We start from the raw sequence: 17713 nt of genomic DNA, 5'->3' as shown, positions 1-17713 counted from the left end.
GAGGTTAAAGAGAATTATTTTGGATGCCAAAATTCCAGAATGAAGAAGCAAGGTATGGTCCTTTCCTTCTGCGAGAAAGAAGAAAAGAGACTCTTAGCAGAGAGCATAACTTTAACTATTCATTACACTTTGTGCAATTCTTTCCAACACCAAATAACATTTATATATTATTCTGGCTTTCCTAATGACTTGGTATTTCTGTTGCAAAGATGAAAATATGCTATTTTTAAATGAATTTGCCATTATTGATATTTATGCAGTCATCTATTAGACATTTAAATTGCAGATTGAATTACAATGAAATTGCTGTTCTGGAGAAAGTTATCGGATCTTCACTCTAGTATTTCCCATAAATATGTGTGTATATCTATATCTATATGTAAAATCAGAGTGAATACTCAACTAGAAAAACCAGCTGTTTTTCCTGAGTCTTTATGGGGTTTGTGTGGCATGGTTTTGGTGGGGGGGCCAACAGGGGTGAGTTCTGAGAGAAGCTGCCAGAAGCTTCTGCCATGTCAGATGACATCAGTGCCAGCCGGCTCCAGGACAGACCCGCTGTTGTCCAAGGCTGAGCCATCAGCAATGGTGGGAACACCTCTGTGACAAGAGATTTAAATATGGGGGAAAATTTCTGCACAAGAACATTTGCAGCCAGAGGAAGGAGTGAGAGTATGTGAGAGAAACAGCCCTGCAGACCCCAGGGTTGGTGCAAAAGGAGGGGCAGGGCATGCTCCAGGTGCCAGAGCAGAGATTCCCCTGCAGTCCATGGTGCACAGACCATGGTGAGGCAGCTGTGCCCTGCAGCCCATGGAGGTTCATAGTGGAGCAGAGATCCACCTGCATGTATTAAACGTTCATGCTTTAGAGGTAAAGAATACCTTACCTTGACTAAAAAAATTTGCAGCATTGACATGCTTAATATTTCCTTTGCGCACCTTTTTTAGTACATTATCAGAAAATTCATCTGTCTTCTCAGATAAAAAGAACAGATGCATTAATGTGAAGTGTAAGTGTAGTTTAGAGTTGGTTTAATTGGTTTTATTACAGACAGCAAGTTACAAGTTATTCCATCATAATTCACTCAATCAAGTCTAGTGACTGAGATATTTCACTCACAAAGATGAAAAACAAAAGCTGAAAGCTCCTGGGAAGGGAAAGGATGAGAGATGGAGTGAGCTTGCCTAATGACTGACAGGCACATTTCTCAATGCACTACTAGAAGTCACTTGGGTGCCATGGCAATGAAAGCTGCAAAAGATGCCATGCAGAACAGCACAGTACCATGATTCAGCCTCACTGCATAACTTACAAAAATGTTATAGTGGAATATATAGAGGTGCAATTGTATTGCTAACTTGTAGACTAATCTAAGCCTCTTCAGGAACAAGAGAAAGTGGCAACATCAACCTGTATTTCCAAGGAAATTTTCAAGGATTCATACAGTGATGTTTAATTGCTCACATTTAACCAAAGTCTTGTTGTGTAAGCTGGTTGGAATGCACTAACGAGGATACTCCAGCACATGCCACAGTCAGTTTCGTGGCTTTCTGTTCTGCCATGGGAATACTATCAAAACCACAGTTGAATAAACCAGGAAAGGTGCAAAGTCAGTTTAACTGTGCAATGGCTAAGCAGTGTCACTGCTGTGGATGTGAGTATCACATGGAAAGAATAGAAGAATGCTATACAGCTTGGAGTTGTGAAGGATGTGTAGCCTGCCTGATGGAATTCTTCTCTGCTCTGTAGTGCAGAACTCTCTACTTGCTTTTAGAAAGCCTGAAAATGGAACCATTACTACTTAGTAATTTTGTTTTTCTCTGCATAAGATAAATGGAATAGCCATTGTCAACTACTGATTCTAATCCCAGCTGCCTTCTGCCTTTCTTTAAATGTGAATGAGGGCAGAATCATGTTGTGCCATCCAGAAACCTTTCCCCATTTCTAAAATTCTTCCTTTGTACAGTCTCTTCCGACCCCGATCCGACCTGCTGTTTCACATTCAGGTTAGGTATTAGAAAGAAATTCCTCACTATGAGGATGGAGAGGCCCTCAAATAGGTTGTCCAGCGAAGCTGTGGGCGCCCTATCCCTGGAGGTGTTCAAGGCCAGACAGGATCTGACCTTGAGCAACCTGGTCTAGTGCAAGGTGTCCCTGCCCATGCAGGGGGGTTGGAATGACATGATCTTTAAGGTCCCTTCCAATCCAAACTGTTCTATGATTCTGTGACTTGGCTCTCATAGCTGTACCCCTTTTGTTCACACAGAATGCTGCCTAGATATGTGTATGAAACTGGAGTGCATATTTTAGTCCCTCAGTCAGAAATTACAGATGAAGCTTTTTTCTTCAGAGGAGAGCTTGATGAGGAGTTAGGCATAGATGGCTGGTGAGCTAGATGGGAGTAGTAGGACTGGATCGCAGAAACACATTCAAAAGCTGTTCAAAATTTCTTGGCTAAGACCATTCTTGGGTGTTCATGGGCCAGAGATACTGAAGGATTTTTGAACTGCAAAAGAGTGGGGAGAGAAGTAGGGTCTGCAATGACAAAGGATTAATTTAAGGATGTGTTCCTACCAGAACATTTATACTCAGGACTCAAGTTTGTGGGGACCCAGAGATTTCTGGGAGCATCATTTTTGCTGGACTGCTAGGGATGATCCTACTCCCATCACATAAACATGCGTACACACACACTGCCCCCTCCCTTACAAGATCTCACTTAGCCTTTGTCTTTTTCAGAAACACACAATTCTTCTCTTGTTGCCTTCACACAAGATCTGTCAGTCTGCATTTGCCTTGGTTTACGTGGTGTAATTAATTATTGTCAAATAATTTTAAAATTTTGAAATGTACTAACACCCACTTGTGCTATATCTACACTGTGAAAGTCAGTCCAATTGAAATACTGTCACTAAACCCATTGCAGCTTCATTGCATATAATTTTGTGGGTTTTGAATAAATACTGTGTTTCCAACCCAGTAGTCTGAGGCATATTGCTCTGAGATAAAGAACTCTACTAGTCATCAAGCCCCTATTCCCATTACAGGTAATAAGATACTCCTTCTCTATTGAGAGAAGTGAGTAGGAGGATATTTGAAGTCAAAACTAGATAGAATTAACTAAAAAATGTATTTTTATTTTCCAAGGAAGTGGAAAGGTTTTTAGCCTTCTAATCAAAGTGTATATGGAAAGAGATCTTGAACCAGAGATCATGTATGTAATGAAATGCAAGACTAATTTGACAGAAATCAATAGACTTACAGCATAAGTGAGATCAAGATTACATTTTTTCCCTTTTCTACATTCTTTCATTACAGAAAGAAATAAATTATTTTCAATTTTTCATTTTAATGACTAACCTAAGAGCTTTTCAGCTTCCATTCTATGTTCATGAAAGGTACTATATTAACTTCTTTGTCCTGCCTGAGTGATTCAAAGCATCTCCACATGTCACCTAAATTTGTCACAACAGCAAAGAATGTAAATAATGTGATACACTGAAGCCTTCTGTGTACATACTTTGCAGAATCATTTTCTTATCTTGGAGATTTGATATTTAGACCTGCAAATGTGTAAAGAGTAAACAAGTATCATAAAGAGTGACAAATACATCACAGCTCCAACAAAAATAGGTTCTTAAGCATTCAAACAACTATTCCTGGTATTTAACTTTTGCCTGCAAAATGTGTTTGAATAACAAGTTGTTTAGCTTGACATGATCATATACAGCAATGATGTAGTTAATAATTTGAAAAAAATTCTATTTGGTTTTTATTTTAAGTTCTTAACAAGTTGAAGGTGTGGAGCTTCTACAAATGAGAAGATAATAATTTTTTTGTTTGTTTCTTTTTCTGGTGCATACTAGAAATCTCAAGTTAGCATTGTCAACAGTAAGGTTTATTACTGTGTCATATTAAAAGATGACATAAGTAGTTACTTTAGTTCTCAAATCACTTATGGTTATTGATGATACTAGTATAAATTTATCAGTTATCTGTCCAGCATAACACTAGGAATTTTCTACCTCCTTTGAGAAACATACAAAACCACAAAAAGTGTGAAAAATATGTTGAAAGGAAACCAACAGATCTGTTAAATTAAAAGCAGAGTAACTGCAGTGAGTACCTCCTAAACATCTCACTGCTATGTCAGCTTGTTGTTTAGGGATCCTGACATGATGGATATTAGTGCCACCATTCTGCCTTCAAGGTGAAATTTATAATTATTGATATACCACTAATTTAATCCTTCTGTATTTAAAAAAATTAATCACAACAGTTTATCTGTCAAAAATATCTTTTCTAAGTTATGTACAAATGGTATCTTACTTATGTTTACTCTGAATTACATATATGCATCCTATTCCTTTACAGTAAATCAATTTCTACCCTAAGTTTCTTTTTGACAAAGTTCTAAGTAATAAAATAATCCTGTCTGGATTTATATTCTATTTTGTATTTATTTTGCTACATGTATGTGCTACACCATCTTATTCAGTGACTTCAGTAGTAGAGAGCTTTAATGCTTATCAGCATTAATATCTTGAAGGGTTCCCACCTTTTAAAGCATGACACTGATTTTTTTCCCCTTGTAATTGTAAGGTCTGAGAGCATCACTCTTACAGAGAAAACATGATGTGTCATTGATTGGCATCAATACTGATCTTTGAACTCAGATATGTCCTTTTATTTGTTTGTTGCTGCTATACCTCCAACAACTATCACAGAGATTTCCCTACTGGCTCCTGCAGGCAGGCCTGTGGTAAACTCTGTAGTTCTGCCACCCTGACTTCTCTGTGTCCTTGCTGCTGGCCTGAGTTGTCTTGTTTGGAAATTGGGAAAAAAGTAAGTTGGGAAAAGAACATTGTGTTGCATGAAGGGTTGCAAGCGACCTCTCAAACAGCTCCCTTTTGTGGTGCATGACAGCCTTCCCCTCTGAGTGATTCTCTGGTTTCTCTACATTCATGCCTACCACCATTTGTCATTCATATATTTTTAGATTAGTAAGGATTTGTTTGAATAACTGTTTTAAGAGAAAATTCCTCTGTGTAATCACACATCAACAACTATATGCGACTGAGATTGTTCAAGAAAAGATAGTCACTATCTTTTACTTATTGTTACTTTTTTTTTTTTTTTTTTTTGAAGATCCAGCAAGCATTCATTAAGAGAAAATAGTACAATAAAATGGGGATAATTATTTGCTTATTGTAACCTCTAGGAAAAACACATAAACAGATTTCCTTGATGAAGTTGTTTATATACATTAATTGTTGAATTCTAGGAACTAAATTGCAAGATGTAATCCATAATACATGTAATATAAACGCAAGTATACATATATCTTGAGAAAGAAAACAGGGCTGATACAGAAAATGTATGACAAATCAGTCTGCTACATAGTGATTTTGTTACAAACAATTTGACAAGCTCTACCCAACATTCTTGGTAAGATAAAGTTTTGACAAATATATTCTCCATATATATGTCCTCTATTCTACCGTTTGAGCTATGGTGGCATCTTTCAGGACCTGCTTTGACAATCAGTTCTACTCATTGTGACTTCAGTCCTGAATGAGCGGTCACTCTGTATCCTGCCACCAGATGGGACAATTTGGTATTAATTACCTAAAAATCTTCTATGCTCCCTATTGCAGTTCCCACACTGATACCAGATGCAATCTCAGTTTCATAAATGACAGTAAAGGAAGTTAAATTGCTAACATGCATTGCAAGATGCTTATTCATTGTGTCTGGCTGTACCACCACAGTGTCAAAAAATACTTCTTGCTGTTGTTGATTACACTCTTTTAGTAATCCATAGGTTCCCCAAAGTTGGCCGCACCAGATTGCATAGCATTTGCCTGCTCTTTTTACATCATGGCACTTCAGGAATGATGGTCACTTTCACAGTCTGTGAAATTTCACAGTTTGTGAAATTTCTTTGATCCAGATCATTCTGATAGCATGGAAGGATTTAGCTAACACCATAACAAGCAAATAAGAACAAAAAAACAGTCCATGGAAACCTGCAAGTAATATATTCATTAAACACAGTATCATGTAAGTTGAATCAATTTCAATCTGGAAAAGTTAAAATATGAAACAAGCCCACCTGCAGTTTCTCTAAGGAAAACTTTCCTTCTGATAAACTTTACAAAATGCACTACAATGTTCGCCTGCCTAATTTACTACCAGATTATCTGCAGAAAAAGCAAAGTGATAGGGTCTGGGAATAAAAGAGGGAAGGTATGTTTGGAGGCAGAGATACATCATCCTTTGGCTTTTAAGAATACCATGTGGGGTGGAAACAATTTTCACTTATCTTTAGATGCTTATAACACAGGCATAGAGCTATTCAGTTTTCTTCTTTGGCTAATTGTCTATCCAATTCATCTTTGGCTAATTGTCTATCCAATTTTCCCCCAGTGATCGTCAGGGAAGCCTAGATAATCACCCCAGTAGATGTTCTTACATTGCAAATGTGCAAAAGCTAAGCAAAATAAATTCTGCTCCACAGTTCAGCATTGACCTGTTACCTTTCAAGCTCCCCCACAATAGTCAACACATAAAACTTAGACCATGTTGTAGTAATAGATGCATGCACATCCCATGAAAGCATAAGAAACAAAATTGTGAAAAATATTAAACAGGAATATGTTTCCAGACTCCTATTTTGCAAATGGAAGTGATGAGATAGTATCTGTATTTCATGCCATGATCACTTAACCCTCCAAAGAAAAGAAAAGGCAATTCTAGGATTTAGCAGAGACCTTTGAACATCAAGTTAGTCCACTAAAGGAGTGGAATGAGATTGGGGCATGGGGACAGATGGGGATGAAGTTAGGGCAAGGGAACAGACAGAACAGCTCTAAGGAATATTATTTTATCCTTCTGATTAAAAATATTTATTAAAAATTGAGAAAATCTACATCTTTAGAAAGATTTAGTTGGGTTTTTTTCCATTATCATATGACAACTCTTATGTTGTAGGAAATATTTCCAAAATACCGATCTCTTACATTTGGTAGCAGTAAATTGAAGTCTGGTTCTTACTTTTGTTCGGGCCTTGTAAAATACCTGCATGGCTGGTGTATTTGTAAATAATGCTATCAAAGAAATCAAATATAATGATGAAAGCATTTAATCTTTATGCTCATAGCCTTTTCAGTAAATATGCTTGTTCTTCTTTTATCCCTTGAGAGCAGATGTAGCACACGTAATGAGATTTCGCAAAGTATCAGTATGCAAAAGATACCTCAAAAGGAATCTGGGAATTCAGTTTATTTCTGGGAAGTAGGATTAATGAGGAGTGAATAAATATGAATGTAAAAAGCAAGACGTGGTCAATATTTAAAGATTACTGATGATCAGTACATTGGAGAAATTCTCCCAGAGAAAATTTGTCAGGGGAAAAAAAATAAATATTTTGAATATATTTTTGAAGTATATGAAATAATTTTGAATAAAGCAGGCCTACTGAGAGTTGAGCTAGAGTTATTTACTCAATACTTCCAGGTAAAGTTTAACAGATTTTTGGTTGTTTAGACAGCAGGTCTCTGTTTTCTTCACCAAGCTGAAGTTGCTAAATAACTTGCAGTTGCAAAACATCCTTGTCCCAGACTTCACGGTTCTCAGATTCTCACCAGTCTGCTGATTCCTCGGAGCTTAAGAGAACAGACTGCAAAAAATAACTGTATGCAAACTACAGCAGTGATCTACTGCTCACATGAGTCATGTGGAGCACAGTTTGTTCTGTGCAGTTCACCTTCATTCTGAGATGGTTTTTTACAGAATTAGATTTTACTGAGATTTTACTCCAGAGGAAGTATATCTGCAGTAAAAACTATGCAAATGTCCTTCATTCATTCTCTTGTAGTCCATGCCACCTACATGGATCCAGAATTGTATGATGTATTTTTAATCTTGTCTGAGTCCTCCAAACTACATCATGGATGAATCTCCTCATAGAAGAATCCTCTTGATTGATATACAGAGATAAACCACTGTAGTTTTAACTCTTCATGGCATCTTTGAAAATATGGCTAAGAGAACATTCTGCTGGGCTCTACAGGATCATTCTAGTAGATCATATTTATGTGACAAAAAAATGCATAACAAGGACAGAGCAAAAACTTACCCGAAATATATAGTATCCACAAAACTATCCATACTGGGTCACATAGATCATACCCTTAGTTTTACTCCATAATATTGATTAATAACAACAATAAATTCGTACAAAAAGGGATTAATTTTACTCTGTGGAAGCAATTTGTGTCTTTAGGAAGCAATTCAAAGGAAAAGTCAAAAAAGAAAGAATATTGAATAATTTAAAAATATGTAAATGCTGAATCTTATCCAAGATACATGAGCTAACCTGCATAATGTTAATTATATTCTGATTTGATAAATTTTTCAGACAAAATTTCTTTACAATATTCAGCAGATGCAGTGTCCATAAAATCATCAGTTATCACTTGACAGGTTTTTTCATCTTGGAAAGAAATTAAATCCCCAAATGATAAACAGTCATTCTTTGTCACTTCAGAATGTATCCCTTGATATTTTTTTTGTGATTATTTTATTTTGATTTTAGTAATTACATTTGAAAATCTAAAACCACAATTAAGTACTTTAAACACTCTCAAAGTTAAATGATTCAGGAAGCCAAATAAATTTGTTTTTCCCCATTAATTAAGCATTGGAACAATTTCATCTTTCCAGACAGTTGACAATTGGTACAAACTGTTTGAATTACTGACAAAGAAAAAAATTATTGGTGTCAGTCTCCTCTGTAGATATTGCACCAGAAAACTATCTATTGAGATGAAATTCTGATCCCACTGGAATCCATGGAAGCCATGTCATCAATGGACTACAACAAAACTAAGAGTTTATCCTGGATATTAGCAGGATTGGTACAGGCTTTAAGCAAATCCCAGCTGTATGGATGAGCTAGATAAGCATCTTTGTATCATTAATATTTAATAATAATAACAAAAAATCTCCCAGAACCAAGAGTCAGCCAGGTGGAATTCCATTTTATTGTTTTGGCCTTGCTTACTGGAAATTGTTGAAAATTACTTCAAAAATTATCATTGCATGAATTATGTTACCTATGCTTGCCATTTAATATTCTATAGAGTCATGAATGCTTGATGAATGCTTTTAGAATCATCAGTTATAGACCCAGTTATAGACCAAATTCAGAAGAATTAATGGGTTGCTATACCGTGGTATTTTATAATGAGTAAATCCTGAAATCCTGACGGATTTTCAGGTCTCTGTAGGTGTTGGGGTTTAGGAATGGTATACTCAAATTTAGTGCTCCCACTGAGACCACTCCATACCATACACTGCTCATTCACTCCCTCCCACGCCACCCCTTCCCTGTAGTGGGCTGGAGAGGAGAATTGGAGGCACAAAAGACAAAGATCATGGGCTGAGGCAAGAACAATTTACTGGAAACAGCAAAGAGATAAGAAAAACAACAGTAACAGCAACAGTACTGATGACAGAGGGTACAAGAGGGAGGTAAAAAATTAATATGAAACCCCCCATAGAATACCTGGCTGCTCCCTCTGCCATCCTCTTATACTGACCCTTAAGGGAGCCCTTATCTCATCCCTGGAAAAGGGAAATGGGAGGTGGTATCATACAAGCTCTGGGTCCTGGCCATGCCTGTGCCTGCTGCCAAAATTATCCACATCCCATCTGTAACCAGGACAGTGGGCATCCTCGTCCTCTGTGGTTGCACCATGTACATGTTTGGAGATAAATTCATGATCTTGGCAGGACAGAAGTTTTCTGGAATTGCTCTTCAAATCCCATCATAATCTTTAGTATCCACTTTCTGTGCTAAGGTACCTGCAGTGGACAAGTATTAGTAAGTTACTGTGGCTACAAGACTTTTTCTGAAAGTGCACGGTGTTCCACTGGAAAGCAGCATGTAAGCTGTGAGACTGGAGGTAAGAAATCTCTGCAAAAATGAATTCTCAGTTTCTGTCCTCTTTGTTGTGTCTTTTTTGAAACACTGGTATTTCTAAGAAGTGCTAAGGTTTCCAAGGCCACAGTAGCATTCTAAAGAGAATTTTTTAGGCAACAGCCTACTCAGAAGTTCGTTTTCTTTGGAGAAAATAAGTTGTTGTTACTTAACTGATTTATTTAATAAATTCTTGGATGAAACTCCCATGGAACTGTTTCAGAGCTACAAGACTGCTGTTATTAATCTCTAAGCGGTGTATATTGTAAATAGCTCTTTGGAATCTTGAGTCAAAGGGTCTGCTTGCCTTCTTCACTTATCAGCTCTTGGGACCATGTTACTTGCATGAGGGTTCTTGGTGAAAAAAGCTGCTAGTACTCTGAGTTGCAAAGGCAGAAGTGAAAATAATAATCCACTTCACATTCCTCTTGGGAATAATGCTTAAAATAATTCTCAGGCTTTAATGTTAAAATTAATTTTGACTTCAAGAATAATAGGAGTTGGTTCTAATTAAGAGCCGGGAAAAAAGCAGTAGACCCCCAGTTTAGACACAGTAGTTTGGGAAGTTCCCTCTGCCTGTATCCTCTTATTGTCCACTGAAGCAGCAATGAAAGGGCCTTTCCAAGCCCTTTCAACAGGACTCTGGAAGAAGCTCTTTTTTTTTCAGGTAGGTTAAAATTAGCACTAAATTCCACTCCGTTATGAAGTGTTGTGCTCCAAGTGAGAATACTTCTTCAAAATCATATCTTGCAACTGAGAAGAGCTGAGATGCTCTTTTGTCAGATTTAAATCAGATGAGCTGAATCTCCATTTGTGGGATTGGGAAGTCTTAAACTTGGCCTTTTGATAATCAGTTATAATAGATTTGGAAAATCTATATACTTTATCTATAATGAAAACAATTACACAGATTCGTTTAAAATCATATTTTATGCAACATCCAATACTGTCCTGGTGAGAACAGGCAGCAGCTGCTCAAGGACAGAAGTATAATTTTCGAAACACAGAGATATTGCTACATTCCATAGGATGCAAGAGGGAAATATAAGAATACTACACAATGTAATATATATCTCTGACAACTGGGTAGGCCTCAATTCATAGGTTCCAAAATCTACTTTTAACAATACTAGTAAATATTTTTTTCCTAAACTATTGACTTTCATTCTGTTTAAAACAAAACTGTAATAAGTTAGTTCAGAGCTACTTTCTGGGGAACTGAGGGTGCAGCAATCACTTAGGTTAACACTTGCTGGTGTCATGAATGCCCTTGTGTCACAGCTGTGGGGCTGCACAGCTTACCCCAACCTCCCAGCCTAAGGCAGTAGAGGACCTGATTTAATGGTGAACATAGTGGTGGTGCTGAGTTGGTGGTTAGAATTAACCAGTCTGTGATTCTAAACCTAGTTGAGTTGCTGTGATCCCATAGCTCCACTGCAGTACATACATACTTCAGCAAGGCGTTGCATGGAGTCACCTTTCCCTGATTTATTTTCTCTGTATTTTAAACTTAATCCTACTGCCACTGTAGTCACTGTTCCTTTCCCCATCTCCTACTGCTCCTTACTTACATTTCATGCTGCAGTTTTGATGTAATATGTTTTTGCTAGGCTTTTGGATGTAACTACTAGTGTATAGTAGGGACAGAACTCATCCAACAGTTCATGATATATTGAATTTAAATAAGGCAATCCAAGTAATTAATTTTCCATTAGCAGTAAGTCACTATTATGCAATCTGTTTCTGAAGATATCACCCAGTATTAAGCAGTTATTATGCACTCCTTCTTTATGAGTCTGTTCCAGTGGTTTTTTTCACAGTGACTGAGTGCTGCATCACAGTTTACATATGCAAATTAAAGCTGCCATATTAAACGCTTAATTCTTAATTGCCATTAGTATATTAGAAGAATGGCCTGGCCAGACTTTCATTTCCCGGCCAAACTTTCATTTCCCAACCAAATCCTTAGATCTGAGAAGTTTTAAAAACTTTTTTCTCCTCTCTTAATCATCAAGCCCCAAACAGAAGATGCTGATTTTCGCCTGAACCATCTTCAGCTACTGCAAAATCCTCACAGAATGTTCTAGGATGATCCTCACTCAGCAAAGTTTCCACTAGAAGTTTCCTGTAAGAGTCTGGGCAGAACGAAGGCTGAGCAAAGATCTTTGAGTTTGTCCCAGGGGCTTCAGTACCTCCCATGTAACACGCAAGTTTTATTGTGCATGGCTTTGTATTTTTAAGCCTGAATAATTCAACCTGTGTTAAATAATTAATTTGGGGGAATTAGCATTTCAGAGATCCCTTGTATTAAAGTCAAATCTAGTGTGCTGCTATATTTAAGTTTTATCATGTACAATTGCTCACTTGATTTTATATCTATGTTTTTATACTTTACAGTCTCATTCTCAGACAGTATAAATAATAAAAATAGCCACAAGCCTACACTTTTTATTTTTATATCTGATGAAATGCACTACCACTGGACTCCCTCCACAGTTTCTATAGGGTTCAATATGTATTTTTTTTATCATGTCATGTCAACACTTACACATTACTTTAGCTAAGGACTTGGAATTTTACATGAACCTCAAGTAATTAATGAAACTTTGAAGCAACTTTGAGAGACAAGAATGAATTATGGGTAAATGAAGACACAGGAGATTTTTGATTTGCTAAATTTCAATACAAGTGAGAAGCAAAATGAAGAACAGAACTTCAGCCCATGGAGGAGGCTGTGGCAGAGCAGGTTGATGCCCAAAGGAGGTTGTGACCCTTCCTGAAAATTGTATTGAATGACCCCTTCAAAGCCATTCAGACTGTTACACAAAAGCACTTTGCTGGTGCAGTGCAGTCCAGTCCATATGTGTGCATTTAAGTCCTTCTTTAGGCAAGCAATTAAACTAGCTGAATAAAACTGCTTGCTTAGAATTAAAACAGCTAAATTCAGGAGACCTACTCTTGTTAGCAATTAATTTCTGTGTGTTTTCCAACTAAAAACAAATGCTCTTAAAACAAAACTAAATAATCAGCCAAAGCCATTCAAAATTAACTCATTTACCAATCAACTCATCAGCATCTCTTTCATCTTCTTAGTGTTGAAGAATAGCACAAATTTAGCTTTGGGAAATGAGACTCCAAGCATATTAGACCCAAATTTGTCAGAATTGATCAAAATAAAATGGTGAAATATTGAATCCGATTCTGTGGTTCATATTCAGCTTTATTTTACAATCAGATCACTGTGCAGCAGGATCCCCTATATGAATAAGGTCTGAAAGAAAGAAGGAATAAGAAGCCAACATTTTTATCTTTGCTTCATTTTGACCTCTACATACACCTGAGTGGACATCCAGGTCCAGCACAAATCCTGGACTCTGGGTACTTTGCAGCCATTAATCTACAGAGAGCTTGGAGATGATTCCTCATTCTTGCTCCCCTCACAGAATCAGAGAAAAAACCTCAGAAAAGTTGAGCTACTACTTTCCCCCACTCAGCGCAGAGATGGGGGGGAAACACTTAGGAAATTAATCTTAACAAAATTGTATGTTTCCTTTGTTCCGCCTCTGGGTTCCTACCTAGGAGTGAATAGCAGAAATACATGAAACTTAGACTATTACTCTTTCAAAATTTTCTCACAGATAGGTATCAGTGTATTCAGTAGCCAGCTTCTTTTAAAACAGAAGCATGGCTCATCTGTTACTCTGTGTGTGATTTGCACTAATCAAACATCTGATTTAGAGAAAATATAACTTTTCCAGTTGGGCTGTTTGATATTGCAAGATGAATAGTTTATAAAATCCTAAAAATAGCATTTCACAATAATACTGTGTAGTTAGGATTCTAAAATCGTATCTTTCTAAAGGTTGCTGTTGTTCTAAAGGCACATAGACTATTTCAGATTTATCTTTGGAATTATGAAATCTTACTGCTACTAACCATCCACCCTGAGTCCAACATGTTAACAAAAATCATAGAATGGTTCAAGATACCTATGGGAACCTTGTTCTCTCCAAGCTGAACAACTCCAACTCTCTCAGCCTTTCCTCAGAGTAGAGGTGTTCTACACCTCTGATTATTTTTGTGATCCTCCTCTGGACTCACTGTGCTCCCTGTGCTGGAACCCCAGAGCTGGTGCAGCGCTGCAGGTGGGCTCTGAGCAGAGCGGAGGGGCAGAGTCCCCTCCCTGGCCCTGCTGCCCACGCTGCTTTGGATGCAGCCCAGGGTACAGCTGGGTTTTCTGAAGCTGAATTATATTTGAATGCAGCACAATGAGCAGCAGTCAGCACCATTGGATGGAGTTTTGAGGGGGCTGAAATGGTTTTTAAAGTCCTAGGTCAGTCTCCTACAAGTAATAGAAGGTAATAGACTTTGTAGGTCCATATGTGCAGGATGCTGCTGAGCATGCCTAGGACATTTGCTTTTTAGAACATAGATGTCATCAAAATTTTTGTGCGTACTGTTTCAGGTGCCTGTACAAAAGTTGACTTGAAATTGGTTCAAGTCACCAATCTAGAAATTCTAATTTCTCTACAGTCCATCCCAAGCAGGATAGTAAGAAATTTCAATGTGGACTAGATTCTCACATCAATTGAACAATCCTGATTAATGACACCCATCTTTAAAAGAAATAAATTAGCTAGTCTGGCTGGTGAAAGAAGAATAAATGAGCAGTTAACTTCAATATTTTGGATAGAAAATAATTTTATTTGAGGTGTAACAATGCAGGCACTACTTTGTTTGTTTGTTTGTTTCACTCACATATAGTGGGGAGTGGTGCTGAAATACCTCAGAGAGTAGGTTCTGGTTGTTTATTTCAAGTATTCATACTATAATTGGATAATACTGACAGCATATACTGGGTTTGGCTGTTAATGGTGGACTTAATTTTTTCCTATCAGCCTGAATGGTGCTGTGTTTTGGATTTGTGATTAAAACACTGTTGATAGCACACCAGTGCTTTGCCTATTGCTGAGCAGTGCTTGCACAGCATCGAGACTTCCTTTTTTTCCATTCTGCTGCAACAGCTGGTAGGCTAGAGATGGGCAAGAAGCTGGAAGGGGAGACAGCTGGGACAACGGAGATCAGCTGCCCAAAGAGATATTCCAGGCTATGTAACATGTTCAGCAATAAACCTGGGGGACGGGGGCTCTGTGGGAGATAGCCATTGCTTGGAGACTCATGGGTCATTGCTCTGCTACTGGTCATTCTGATACCTACATCACTCAGGTTTTGTTTGTGTGTCTTCTCATCTTTCCATCACCCACTAAACTGTCATTATCTTGACCCATGAGGTTTTTTTGATTTTGCTCTTCCTATTCTCTCTCCTCTCCAGTTAAAGGTGAAGACTCAGTGAGCAGCTGGGTAGGGCTTAGCTGTGGCCACAGTGAATCCATCACCCACCAGTACATTATCAGAATCTCGCAATGCTGCAGACAGAAGAAATTGATTTCTGAAGATAAAAGACAGGAAAGAAATAATGGAAACATAGTGATCTATCAAAATGTCAACCCATCTTATCTATGTAGTCAAAAGGTGTGAGTGTATGTGAACAGGATTTGAAAAATATAAAACCAGGTATAAAGATTAAATAGTACCAGACCAATATGAAACTTAATAATACATAGGTCATAATAACAGTCATAGTAGGAGCAAAGATTGGTGTATTTTCTCAAGAAGTATTACATTATCTCCTGAAAGAAAAGCAAATATGACAATTGTCTTGTGTAAAGTGTGACAATTGACTTGTAGTCAGCAAACTAGGAAGCTGTAGATTGCAAATATCCTGCATTCTTGAAGTAATGGTGCAAGGTCTGCACACATCCTTCTCCCTCATCTTGCTTTTTTCAGAAGAATTTAGGAGCTCTCCTAGAACAGATGAAGCAATGAGCACTTTGCAGAATACAATGTGCAGTAGGACTTGGTTGCAAAGTAAATATCTGTCCAAAATCTTAGTGTAAGAGCTTCTTCAATAAAATCTACAGCAATATCCCTTTCAGGAGAGGTAACCACTTTAGTCTGAATGACCCATTTTTTTATCCTTTTGTAGTCTTCAAAACAGCAGTAGGTGTCATTAAAAATAAATTCAAACTCCAGAGCAAAGATCTGATCTCTTTACAGTTTCTCAAGTCCATAATGCCTTTGCTCACTGGATTAGATGGTTTTCTTGAGAAGGACTCTCCTATTCCAAGTGCACATACAACATTGCCACCTCTAAAATACTTCTAGATCATTGCCTTTTTTTAAGCAACAGGCATGTTGGGGAAGTTCTTCAGTACAGCAATGTCCTTTCCCTGTCACACAGAAGACAATTTGAATGCTGTGCTCTGGGTGCTCTGTACACTTAGCAGCACTGAAAACAGGTCTTCAAATACAAGATTCTTCAGAGATGTCTCAGTTCTGAGTGTGAAGAAACTGATGGGAGCCTCTGAGCTTTGTCCATGTGTATATATGTGTGTCCATGGCACAAGCACATGGATGTTTGCAGAGTTAGCTATCCATTACCAATTCCTTAGCTCTTAGTAGGACAATGTACATTTGTTTATGTTTTATTAAAGAAATTTTAAATTTTGCTAAGAAAGACCTTCCAAAAGTGCATATAAAAACTTCATTAAAGTGTTCATGCTTTCTCCTTTGGATGTCCTAGGAGCAGCAGTCGGTGGTTACGGCTGCTCTATTCCAGTGCTTTTTCATGGCTCTTTTCCTCTCCTGTCTTGATTCTGTTGTTGACACCTGGCAACTTGCACAAATCAGATAGTTGAAGCTGGATGAAGTGAATCCCAACAAAACACAGATACTAGCAATATTTCCCTGGCTGGCTGGATATCCACTATTGGGTGTAAAACTACCTTTTAAAAGGGGAATTAAAGGACTCATTTGTCTTCTAGTGGTATATACCTTAATGCTTCCTTACCATCTCCCCCACACCAGCCTCTGGCAAGAAAGGCTGCACAGGGTCTTTACAGGAGCAGAATCAGAGAATTCCCTTGCTTGGCTGAGGCAGCAGCTCTGCCCTGGTTTTTCAGCACTCAGACTTGTGAATGATGCACCAACCATGACTCCATCAATTCACGCACTGAGTGATAAGAACGCACTTGTTGCCACTGATTTGATGCAACAATTCGGCTTTCTGATGACAAGATTATACAAAAGTCTGATTTAACTAACCATTCGTTATCATTCCTCATTTGCCCAATTGATGAAGCATTCCGTGCCTCAGAACACATTTCAGCAGATTTCTTGAAACTCTTTCATGCTCTGAGCATTTTTGCAGATCTGCTACATTTCTAATGTTTATAGTTCTGCAACGTGGGTGAGCATTTTTGATGTTCTGAAAATCTTTTATTGAGGGGAAAAAAAGTCAGAAATTTACTCTTCATAATTGGTTACAAATTTTAATGTTATTTTACACAAGAAAACCATCCTTCAGGATTAGGTGAGTCTTGCAGATCATGATGTCAATTCAGAGATACAAAATAAGCAATTCATGAAAATCTGATTTTGACTTGTCTTTGGCATTTTGGGGAGAAAAGATTTCTGGTAAGGTCATAGTAAAACTTGTATGTACAACATTGCAGTTATTCCTATAATAAATAATAACATTTGGAAAATATTTAATTTAAAAAAAAATTGTGGAAAATTCCTCTGACTTGATCTGTGCTCTACTCAATATCCACTCTGAAGAAAGGGTTACAAGAAATATTACTAAGTATGTCAAGTATTTATGAGGTCCAG

Source organism: Camarhynchus parvulus, chromosome 1 (assembly GCF_901933205.1).
Source record: "Camarhynchus parvulus chromosome 1, STF_HiC, whole genome shotgun sequence".
In the NCBI taxonomy this organism is placed as follows: Eukaryota; Metazoa; Chordata; class Aves; order Passeriformes; family Thraupidae; genus Camarhynchus; species Camarhynchus parvulus.
Note: the sequence above shows the minus strand (reverse complement) of the source record.